Source organism: Cryptomeria japonica, chromosome 6 (genome assembly GCF_030272615.1).
Source record: "Cryptomeria japonica chromosome 6, Sugi_1.0, whole genome shotgun sequence".
Taxonomy (NCBI): domain Eukaryota; kingdom Viridiplantae; phylum Streptophyta; class Pinopsida; order Cupressales; family Cupressaceae; genus Cryptomeria; species Cryptomeria japonica.
Window position 1 is genome coordinate 306768787 of NC_081410.1, and position 13182 is coordinate 306781968.

Sequence of the window (13182 nt, forward strand, 5' to 3'; positions counted from 1 at the left end):
CTAAAGAAAGCACACTTTGACAAACTGCCAAACAACTGGTTGTCCCTCAAACACTACAAAACCTACCTCAAATGCTCCTCATGCTCCTTCTCATTCCGGGAATAGATCAATATGTCATCGAGGAACACAATCACAAATCGGTCAAGGAAGGTGCAGAATACCCCATTCATGAGACTCATGAATACAGCTGGAGCATTCGTAAGACCGAATGGGACCACAGTGAACTCGTAGTTAGTGGCCATATCTGGTCCGAAACGCGGTCTTGTGGATATCACTTTCCACAATCCTCAACTGATGATATCCTGACTTCAGGTCTATTTTGGAAAACACTTTAGCACCCTGAAGCTGATCAAACAAGTCATCGATCCTCGGCAAGGGATAGCGGTTCTTGATGGTTACTTTATTCAGTTACCTGTAATCCATGCACAACCGAAGGGACCCGTCCTTCTTCTTCACGAAGATGACTGGTGCGCCCCACGGGGAGATGTTAGGAAAAATGTGACCCTTCTCTAAGAGTTCCTCTAGCTGCATCTTGAGCTCATTAAGCTCATGAGTGGTCATCCTATAAGGTGCTCTCGAAACTGGCTCGACTCCTGGTACCAAATCTATGTGGAAGTCAATCTCTCTGCTAGGCGGCATACCAGGTAGCTCCGCTGGAAACACATCTGCAAATGCCTCCAGGATGGGATGATCATCTATGGAAGGCTCCCTCTCATTTTCTTCCTCTCTGTCACTGATCATGATAGCAATCAACTGGCATCCCTTTCACATGCTCCGCTTAAGCTGCATAGCGGATATCATACGAAGAGACACAGGTCTCTGAATCCCAGTGATTATTATGGGAGCACCATGATCATCCTCACACTCAATCTTTTTTGAGCGACAATCCATCTTGGCTCTGTGGGCGTAAAGCCAATCCATGCCAAGTATGATGCCATAAGATCCGAGTGGTGTAACTCTAAGGTCTACTAAGGTGGTGGTATTGCCAATCTGGAGCAGACATCCCCTAACCTCTGAATCAACTGACACTCTAGCCCCTGAAGCTAACTCCACTTCCCAGCTGACACTTTTCCTTACTGCCACTTGCCCGCAATGCTCCACAACCAATGGAGATATAAAGGAGTCAGTCGCTCCTGAGTCAAATAATATAGAAATACTGCTACCTCTGATCTTACCTGCAGCCTCGATGACTGTGGCCTGGTGCTCTTCCTGGCGGTTGTCAACCGCTGCGAAGACTCTATGGGACTTGCCCATATCCCCAACTGTAGGCTCTGATGTCGCCATTCTCTGATTTCCTGTCATCTAACCCTGTGGACACTCTCTCACCATGTGCTCCATGGCTCCACACGTGAAGCAAGCACCGCGTGCCTGAATCTATGGCAATAATGCAACCTATGTTTTTGTTGTTTTTCAAGATTTGGACAAACTTTTTGGAATGCAAACCCAAAGACTCAACCTTGGGAAGTTGAAATGAAGCCAAGACCTTAAAGGACAAAGGACCAAATGACAATAGGACAAATTGACAATGTCTCACCTATATACTTTGGATAATAAGCTAGGTTTGACAAAAATGATATTAATGAAAGGACAAATTTTAGACAAGGTCAAGACTCCTTAACAACAACTTAGGGTATCATCCAAAGTTTTGATTTTTTAAAGTTTGACAAACCAAATTTTTGAGACTAAATGCAAGAAGGCAATGATTATGACAGTGACTTAGGATATCACATGAAAATGATCTAAGGATATGATATGCCAAGATGAAGCCAAGACAAGATGACAATACAATGATAAGGATATGCGAAGACCAATGACTTGGAATATGCAAAATGCAACCTAGGCAAGACCTAATTTTAGCATGACAAGGATAATGCACAAATGTCACCTAAATGGAAATCTATCTTGGATATGACAATGAAATGCAAACTTAGGGAAATGATTTTGAGCCTAAGTGCAAAATGAGGACGCTTGCAATGAAAAGGACTAAAATGAAGAGAGATGACAATATGTCCTAGGACCTAAGTTGGACTATGCAAAACCTAGCCTAAAGTGACATGAATTTTAAAACAAAGATATTCAATGTTTTGACAAGCCATGTTCAAATGTTGGATGAATACTTGGACAAATTTGGACTTTTGTTTTGAATTGAAGGTTGTTGATTTTGAAAACCCAAGTTGATTATGAGCACTTTTGAAAGTTTGTTTTTGATTTAACTTTTGACAATCACGGAAGACAAAATGTTTGTTTGACTTGGACTCAAGACAATCAAGCACATTCACAACAAATCCTATGGCTGGCAAGGGCAATATCTATTGAATCCTCTAACCATAAAATACAACACTTAGCCAGATAGCTAGACGCTTGGTAGCACTAGCTCCCCCTTACAGTGCACTCACTTCTTGGGCATACCAAGCTTCGAGTTCAAGGGGCATCACTTCCCAAGAACTTGCTATCTTTAACTGAGGAGTACATGCGAGGTGTCTTTGGCATTTGCGTATCACAACGCCTGAGCCAATAGATAGAAGGATTTTGGCATATAAAAACAAGAGATTCTACTAAGGGCATCCATTCGGGTGGGTATTGATCCGATGAATAAATCATCGCAATACCATTCCAGTACCCATTGTCTACAACTTTCGTTGCATCCACAGTTATTTAGAGTGGTTCGGAATAGCTTGGCTTTAGCCTGTCACCACTTTGGGTCATTCCCTCTCACCAATGCCTGTGCGAAGTGCCAGGCAAATCGGGAGGCAGGCCCAGTTCTAAGGGTTAAAACATGCAATCAAATTAAAAACAGACAAAGCATGCATGGTGTTCATTAACCTTTAAGAAATAAAATGTGCAACTACTTAAAAAAAATCACAAGCAAGATGTTTTAATGAGAGTCTTTGACCGCATCCTGCATAAGTTTTGTTAGTAGTTGCATTTTTAGTCTTCATCACATGTAACACCAAGATGCTACATAGAGAATTAGCACCAAAGAAAAACTAGAATGCAAGAAACAAAATGAAAACAAACAAACTTGCAAGTAAAAACAACTGATTTTACCTCTGTTTCTGGCCTTACACAAGCATAGAATGACTCAACACAAGTGTAGAACCCATCAACACAGGCGCAGAATGACTCAACACAAGCGCAGAAGTGCCCAGAAAGCTGTGAGTCACCCTGTTTCTTGAGTTTTTCACCTGCAAACAGGTCAAAAGCACTCAAAACACGGTTAAGGGGTTAGTTCACGTCTGGTTCACCAAAAAATGTAGATCAAGAATTTGGGAAAACATCAAAGCAATATCAATTAGCTAACCACAAAGCTAAATTGCAATGAAAAGAAATCCTAATACATTCAATAAAGGCATGAAGATGAAATACTAAAATAAAATGCAAACCAAAGCATGTATCTCCTTCATTGTTCCTCCATTGTTCTTCTTTCACCTTCAAATTTGATGTGGATCTCACCTACAAATGCAAAATTGCAAGTGGAAAGCAAGTTGTTGATGAAATTCATAGCATAAGGTTTCTCGAAAATGTGATTGATTGATTTAAAAATGTGATTGATTGATTGAAAATGTGATTGATTCTTTTTTTGATTGAAGAAACTCGTCCAATTTATAGACAAATTGGAGAGAGGACAAGATTAGCATGAAGAGATTTGAAAGGAAATTCAAATCAAGAATGGCAAAATTATGACAAATGACAATTTGCTATGCAAGGAGTATGACAAATTATGCACAAATTATGGCAAGTTGCTATGCAAGATGTATGACAAATTATGACAAGATTGAAGTAGAAATAGAAATTAGGAATTAGGAGAAATTAGCAAATTAGAAAATTGAGGAAAAAGATGAAATAGAAATTAGGTGAATGAATTAATAGGTTTTCATCCATTAATTAATTGCAGAAAGAGACCTAGGACTAAATAAATAGATTTATTTAACCCACAAAGAAGAAGAAAAGGATTAAATGAACAAATCATAAAACCCTAGAAATAAGAGGACAAGGAATTAGGTCAAGACAACAAGAAATTAATGTAGGCTCAATCATGATTTTGATTGACAAAGGACCAGTGTTGATAAATGATTGAGATTGGTTGACAAAAATTAATGACAAATTGACCAAGATTGACAAGGAGATCAAATTGATAGGTGCCAATTGATGAGATTGACAAGTTGATAATCACAAATGATTACTAACAAGCTAAAGATGATTGAAAGATTGACAAGAGGATAAAGCCCTAACTCTATCATTGATTAGATTTGATGATGTCCAAAATGATGATAAATGAGCACGCACATTGATGCGACAGGATAAGATCGACCAAAATCATGACTGAAGATTGCTATCGACAAGACCTAATTTGAAAGCGAGAAAAATGAGGAATGCAGAAGGACTCGATGCTTGCAAATGATAGAGACCAAGTGCGGAACATAGATGAAATGTTAATGCGATGCAAGAACCCTAAAATAAGGCAATGCGCAAATGTTAAAGTATGACTCCACAAGCGTTGACCATTTTTAGATGTCTACACCCCTAAGAGGGACTCTCAAAGAAGAAATCTCTAACTCCAAAGGCATAATTGCATCAACACCAAAAACAAGATTATAAGGAGTACAACCCGTACCAACACATATACTCGTGCGATAAGCCCACAAAGCATAGGTTAATTGAGTATGTCAATCCTTACCATGTTTGTTTATAGTCTCTTGAAGAATTTGTTCGATTGTCCTATTAGAAGACTCAGCTTGACCATTTGATTGAGTATAATAATTTGTAAAAAGTTTATGTTGAATATGATATTTCTTGAGAAACTTCTTCACATCCTTATTTTTTTAATGACGTTCCATTATCTGAAACTAAAGCAAAAGGTATCCCAAATTGAGAAATAATGTTTTCCAAAAGGAATTGACAAATTACTTCAGTGGTAGTCGATCAAAGAGGAATGACCTCCACCCATTTGATAAAGTAATTAGTGGCAGCTATGATGAGAGTATGTCCTTGAGATGAAGGAGGAGATATTTTACCAACAAGATCTAAACCCCATGTAGAAAAGGGCCAAGATTCTACCTGAGATCGAAGCTCTTGGGCAGGGGCATGGATCAAATTGCTATGTTGCTGACACTGACCACATATTTTAACAAACACAAAGGAATCCTTCTCCATGGTTTGTCAATAATATCCCATTCAGAGCAATCTCTGAACTAAGGATCTACCCCAAAAATATCCCCTACAAGCACCTGAATGTGCTTCCTCAAGAGAAATAGGGATTTCAGCCTTGTTTAAGCATGAAAGAAGAAGACCATTATAAACCCTCCTATAAAGAACATTAAAAAGGATAATGTATCTAGGAGACAATTTGTGAATCAAAGCCCTAGTATTCTTATTCGTAGAGTCAGAAAAGGTATAATCACTCAAATATCTCACAATATGGGAGTACCATTCATCAAAATCTATAATGCAACAATATGCCACATCACTAGGATTATCAACAATAGATAGAGTAGTAAGGTTGTAAATAGTGTATTTAAGATCTACTAAGGGTCCTTTAGAGACACAAGAGAGGCAACACACATGATTGCATCAGCATGTTGATTATCTTTTCGAGGAACAGGCTCCATGGTATAAGAATCAAATTTTTGCAACAAGGATAAAGCTAGATCTCTATATTATGATAATTTGTCTTGCTTAGCTTGATAAAGTCCTATCACTTGTCTTATGATTAATTGAGAATCTCCATAAATATGTAGATCTTTTATATTCAACACCAAGTCTGCTTTAATTCTAGCTATAAGAGCTTCATATTCAACAATGTTGTTGGTACATAAGAAATTCAAATGATATGATAAAGGAATAGGCTTCTTTTTATGAGAAATTAAGACCACCCTTGCCCCCGATCCTGTACGACACTTTGAGCCATCAAAGTATAGTTCCCAAGTCTCATTAACCTCAGTGGAAAAAATGGTTTCTTCAGGAAAAGACTCTAGATTAGGTAAGGAGAAGGGTGAAGGAGCATCAACTAAGTGGTCAGTCAATACTTGACCCTTTGTTGCCTTTTGTGAGACAAACTTAAGATCAAACTCAGTCAACATCATAACCCACTTAGCTAAGCATCCAGAAAGGTCAGTTTTGGAGAAAAGATGTTTAAGAGGATCAAATTTAATGATAAAATGGATCTTAACATTCAAGAGATAATGCCTCAACTTTTGGGTCGCAAAGACTAAAGCAAGGAACTATCATTCTATGATAGAATATCGGACCTCATAATCAAGTAGAGTGTGACTTATGTAATAAACCAAGCATTCTCTACCATCCTTATCGCATTGTGCCAATAAGGCTGCAAGAGCTTGAAGGGAAGCAGTGGTGTACAAAATAAAAGGCTTAGTAGGATCGATAGGTTGAAGAATAGGAGGATTGGCCAAATAGGTTTTTAGGTCTTCAATAGATTGATGACAATCCTCATTCCATTGGAAAATGATATTCTTTTTAAGAAATTGTGTGAAGGAAAAGGTACGCTCCGCAAGTTGAGAGACAAATCTACAAATAGCTTGGATCTTTCCTTGCAAAATTTTTAGTTGGGAAACATTCTTAGGAGATGGCATGTTAACAATATAATCTATCTTCTTCGTATCCACCTCAATGACACGATGTGAAACTATGAATCCTAATAGTTTTCCACAATCCACACCAAAAACACATTTTCAGGGATTCAAATGCATGTTATACTTACGAATTCTCTCAAAGATTTGATGAAGGATCTTAACATGATCTATACGAAGAACAAATTTGGCTAAGATGTCATCAATGTAATATTCTAAGGTTTTATGCATATAGTCATGGAAGATGAGAGTCATAGCACGCTGATAGGTTGCACCTTCATTTTTCAATCCAAAGGACATCACAATCCAACAAAGTGTACCCCAAGGGGTGGTAAAATCAATTTTATATTGATCTTGAGGATTAATGAATATTTGATTATATCCTAAGAAACCATCCATAAAGGATAATAAATCATGCCCTGCTACGAAATCCACTATCATATCGATATTTGGGAAAAGATAGTCATCCTTTAAAAAGGCCTTATTTAAATCATGAAAAATCCACACACATCCTAATCTTGTTTTCATCTTTAGCCAAAACCACAATGTTTTAAATCCATGGGGAATAGTCAATAGGATGAATGAATCCAACATCCAACAACTTTTCAATTTCAGTTTTAACAAGTAATGCCACTTTTGGGTGAATCTTTCGAATCTTTTGCTTCACAGGTTTAGCATCAAGAATTAGGACAATGTTATGAGTAACAATATTAGGATCTATGCCAGACATGTCAGAATATATCCAAGGAAAGATCTCAAAGAATTCATGAAACAACTCAACATACTATTTTTGATCTTCTTCGTCAAGACATTTCCCTATCTTGTTGATCTTATCTTCAACACAAGGGTCCATCTTGATATCAATGGTGTCATTTATTAGGAGATTTAATTTTTGAGGATCATCTTTTAATTGAGGAAATTTTTTAACTATCTCATCATTATTTCTTTTTTTCCGAAATAATAAGATTTCACATTTAGACAATAGGGAAAACTGTGGTTATGGTGATAACGAGGAAGGTTGTCATAAGATCCCAAGAATTCAGCTAGGAATCATTGGTAGAAAAAACATCCAAAGAAAAGACACTAGAAGGGTCATAGTCAATATATTCTGGATATTTTAGTGAGAGAGAAGTAGAAATGACATTAACACTAATCGATGGTCTCTTAGAGGCTTTAGTACACTTGAAAGGATCATAACCAAGCCTAAATGTCATATCATAGAAGTTGTTTTCCAAGGGAACCTTAATCCCTTGTTCTTGAGCACCACATCCATTTCCATTATATCCACACCTAGCTAGGATGTGAAAAATAGGACCATAAGGTTAGTCATTTCCAAAGAAGAAGGAGGATTTTCAACAAGTGAAGAATCAAAATCCTCTAGAACATAAACTAAGGGAGATGAAGTCTGAGAAGCCACCTCAAAGTTATTACTCAATGACCTAGATAAAGTAGATTTTTTTTTAGGTTCTTATTCTTGTTCTTTTTGACCTTATGTTCTCTAGGGGGAACTCTGTATTCCCCTACAAAGGTAGGATTGAAATCAAGGGATCCTCAATCATCTTCTGCAAGAATCTCTTTAGGAGAGAAAGTGTTCTGAATCATAGAGTTGGGTTGAGAAGACCCTTCCTCAAGAACCTTAATTCCACTTGAGGAAGTATTGGGAATCGATTTAGATATAGGAAACATGTTTGATGAAATGGTCACATGAACCAGAGTAGAAACTTTAGAGGAATTATCTAAGATAGTTGGGGAAGAATTTATTGAAGAGGATTTAGAACTTGATGTTTGTAAACAAGCCTGAAATCTTGTGTCACCTAACAAAGTGTATGTTGTATTGTTGTGAATGAATTTAATTTGCCTATGCAATGTAGAGGGAACAACTTGCATACTATGAATCCAAGGTCTCCCTAGAAACAAGTTGTATGTCAACTCTATAAACATGACATGGATAGGTGTAGGTAAAGTAACAGGACCTACCTTAATAGGAAAGGTGATGATACCTAATGAAGATTTAGCAACATTATCGAAGCCACAAATAATGAGAGAATCAGGCTTAATAAGAGATATATCAACATTGATCTTATGCAACAAGTTAATGCTACAAAAATTAATGCCAAAACCATTGTCCACTAATGTTCATCTTATCGCACTATCATTTATAATAACCACAATCATTAAGGGATATTGTTGTTGAACTTCACTAGAGGTCAACTCATCTTGTGTAAACACAATCTGAGCCTTAGGTGCTGTAATAGAGTGAATCAAGGAAGACATATTATTGGATGTCACTGTGGATGGGATATTCAAAGTTTTCAAGGCATTTTGTAGCATTCCATGATGAGTCAAGGAAGTTTGAAGCAAATCCCAAAGGGATATCTTGGCAAGAGTAGCATTAAGTTGTTCGTAAAGATTATATTCCTTACCAAGGGTTTGTGAAATGCGAGGTGCTTGGGGAAGAATGGGTTGAGGATTAGGTAGAGGAGTCTGAATAACTAGAGAAGGGTTAGGTTGTCTATTGTTTTTTATGTTATAGGTATGGGAAACTACATTATAACTCTCCTTAGTTAGTTGTCTAGCATAGCTATAAGGAATCTTAGTGGGATTCCTTCCTTGAACCGTAATGATAGGCTTGTTTGGAGTGCTAAAGGAATCATGAATATATCCACCTTAAACTATGAAAAGAGGTTGATTAGGAATAGGTGAAGCTGGAGAAGGACAAGAATCTTGGACAACAAAAAGAGCTTTTCTTTGTTCATTCATATTGATCATATTGATTAACCTTTTAGATGCATTATTCTTGTTTGAAAGTTTAGGCAAAGACATAAAGTCATCAAGGGCATCATCCAATAAAGCATGATCATAGTAATTAAAAGGATTATCTTTGGACTCAAAAGGAGACATAATGTCATAAAGGGAATCATGAGAATCAACCATGTTGCTAGATCTAGTGGAGGAGTTGATAGGAATGTACCCATGAGGGGGATAATTCAACTTATCTTTCTCATCACCACGAAAGGGCATAGTAACAAGGTTGATTAATTTTTGACAAAATGAGGGTTTAGAAGGCTTAGTTTTAAAAAACTCATCTTGAGCTTCATCTAATTCATCCTTAATAAACTCATAATCAACAAAATTTCATACATCATCAAAAGCATGAACATCTTGTAAATAAAAATTTGACATTTTGAAATAAAAATTGCATGAAACTTAAACACACAATGCAAGGAAAATGAAAGAAATGTATCTTTCTTTTTTTAATGTTTTGAAAGAAAATGAAATAAACTAGATCTAGATCTAACAATGAAATGCAATGCAAATAAAATTGGATTCACGCCGGGTTCACCAAAGATGTGTAGGGGAAAAAGTGAGACTAAGTACAAAAACCCTAATCCCACTCTCATACACAATCATGGAATACAAAAGAGCCTAGGGAGGTAACACACATTGGCTACTTCTTATGAGAAAAAGAGAGTCATGGATTACCTCTTAAGTTTTCTATTCCTTTGCTGTAAATGAGAGAGAGGAATGATGCAAAATGCAACCTAACCTAGAAAGCAAGTAAGCAAGCAAACCCTAATATGAGAATGTATATCAAAGAACAAATGATACATTGCTGCAAAGTACATACCAAAAGGAAAAATTAGAGGCTCACTTGTGTTTGAAATCTAAGCAAAAATGTCACAAACTAGGGTGCCACACCACTGTCCCGATTCTACAATTCTAGAGCTGCAACTAACATGAGAGATTCTGAAGCCTGCAAAGTGTTGTTTTGCCAAGTGCTACTAGCAAAGGGCAGGAACATGGTGCCATGCCACTGTCCTATGTAGGACCAGGGCACCATGCCCCTTTTCTTGGGGTTTCTGCTAGGATCTGCATCCCATACTGCCATTGTGTGCTCTTCCAGTCCCGAAACTTCTAGTGACGCTCGGATCTGAACCTATACCTGAAGCTGAAAAGGAGGGTTTGGGGTGGCTATATAGGATTTTTCCTTTCAAACCCTCATGTTTCTGATTTATGCCTCCATGAATAGTTGATAATGTACTGAAAATGTGTGTGCAAGATCCTAAGAATGAAATTAAACAACCTAGAGCAACCCTAAAGAGTAAACCCTAATTGCTTATATTTGACAAAGTAAATGCTCTCAATCCCCAATGCAAAGTGATCTAAAGAATGAATGTGAATCAAAATTAAGCTTATGCAAATACATGAAAACAACGTTAAACCATACCCAACCCCAAGGGAGAGGTACAAGCCAATCGTCAGTTGGTGATCTCCTATTGTTCTTCTACATCTTCAAAAGCCCCCAATCGATAAAATGATGCTTGATGAATGTTGAACGTTGTTCAAGACTTCACAAATCTACTCTTTCATTTCAAAGAAGGCTCTAATGCTCCAAAAACATATTCTTAGATTCTTAGAAGAAGACCCCTTCAAATGAAGAAAGTGAGATCTTAAGTATGAAACCCTAGATCTTAATTTTATGTTTAGGCCAACATAGGATTTGAATTTACTGCTGATATTTTGGGGTTAAGCATTATTACATCATAGGATTGTGCTCTCAAAATTTCTAGGAAAAAGTCACAGACAATGTGCATTCCTGCCACGACCTGACAAAATTTTCACCAAATTTTTGGGGCCATTAGATATGATGATATTAGAGCGCATCTCAAAGTTACAGCTGATTTCAAGATGTTGTAATATGCAAAATTGGGCCTAAATGGTCAAAATAAGACATAATTAGGGCTTATGATTACATGATTCATTGGAGGAGTAAGATGAAATGGGGAACACTTAGGGTAAAGGGCCCAACTTTATAATATGTAAAGTGATGAGACATGACCTTAAATTTAATTAAATTAATTAATTAAATTCTTAAAGGGGAATTAGAAATGCAAGATGCAAGACATACTAAGGTGGGTGCTAACCAAAGTGTGGAATTGTACCACCCTAGCAAGGGTGTACAATTTACGCCACTACAACAACATTATCAAAGCTATGGATAGTGAGAGAATCAGGCTCAATAAGAGATGTATCAACATTGATATTATGCAACAATTTAATGTTACAAACATTAAGGCCAGAACCATTATCGACTAGTGTTCATCTTATCGCACTATCATATATAATAACCACAATCATTAAGGGATCATATTGTTGTTGAATTTCACTAGAGGGTGGCTCATCTTGTGTGAACACAATATGAGCCTTAGGTGCTGCATAGAGTTAATCAAGGAAGCTATATTATTGGATGCCACTATGGATGGGACATTCAATATTTTCAAGGCATCTTGTAGCATTCCTTGATGAGTCGAGGAAGTTGAATCAAATCCCAAAGGGATATCTTGGTAGCAGTAGCTTTAAGTTGTTTGACAAGATCATATTCCTTACCAAGGGTTTGTGAAATACGAGGTTCTTGAGGAAGAATGGGTTGAGGATCACGTAGAGAAGTTGGAACAACTGGAGGAGGATTAGGTTGCCTATTTTTTCTTGTGTTATAGGTATGAGCAACTACATTATAACTCTCCTTAGTTAGTTGTCTAGAATAGCTATAGGACTCTTAGTGGGATTCCTTCCTTGAACTCTAATGATAGGTTTGTTATGTTAATTCACATTGATAATATTGGTTAACCTTTTAGATGCATTACTCTTGTTTGAAAGTTTAGGCAAAGACATAAAGTCATCAAGGGCATCATCCAATAAAGCATGATCATAGTGATTGAAAGGCTTATATTTGGACTCAAAAGGAGACATAATATCATAGAGGGAATCATGGGAGTCAACCATGTTGCTAGATCTAGTGGAGGAGTTGATAGGAATTTACCCATGAGAGGGATCATTCAACTTATATTTTTCATCACCACGAAATGGCATAGTGACAAGGTTGTTTTTTTTTTGGCAAAATGAGGGTTTAGAAGGCTTAGGGTTCAGGAAATCATCTAGAGCTTCATATAATTCATCCTTACTAAACTCATAATCAACAAAATTTCACACATCATCAAAATATTGAACATCTTGCAAATAAAAATCTAACATTTTGAAATGAAAATTGCATGAAAATCAAACACACAATGCAAGGAAAATGAAGGAAAACTTTTTATTTTTTATTTTTTATTTTTTATGTTTTGAAAGCAAATGAAATAAAATAGATATAGATATAAAAATGCAATGCAATGAAAATAAAATTGGATTCACGTCGGGTTCACCAAATATGTATAGGGGAAAAAGTGAGAGTAAGTATGTAAACCCTAATCCCACTCTCATACACACTCATGGAATATGAAAGAGCCTAGGGAGGTAACACACTTCAACTACTTATGAGAAAGAGAGAGCCATGGATTACCACTTATTTTTTCTATTCCTTTTCTATAAATGAGAGAGAGGAATGATGCAAAAATACAATCTAACCTAGAATGCAAGTAAGAAAGCAAACCCTAATATGAGAATGTAGATCAAAGAATAACTGATATACTGTTGAAAAGTACAGATTAGAAGGAAAAATCAGAGGTGCACCTATGTCTGAAATCTAAGTAGAAATGTCTAGGACCAGGGTGCCACGCCAATGTCCTGATTCTACACTTCTGGAGCTACAACTAAC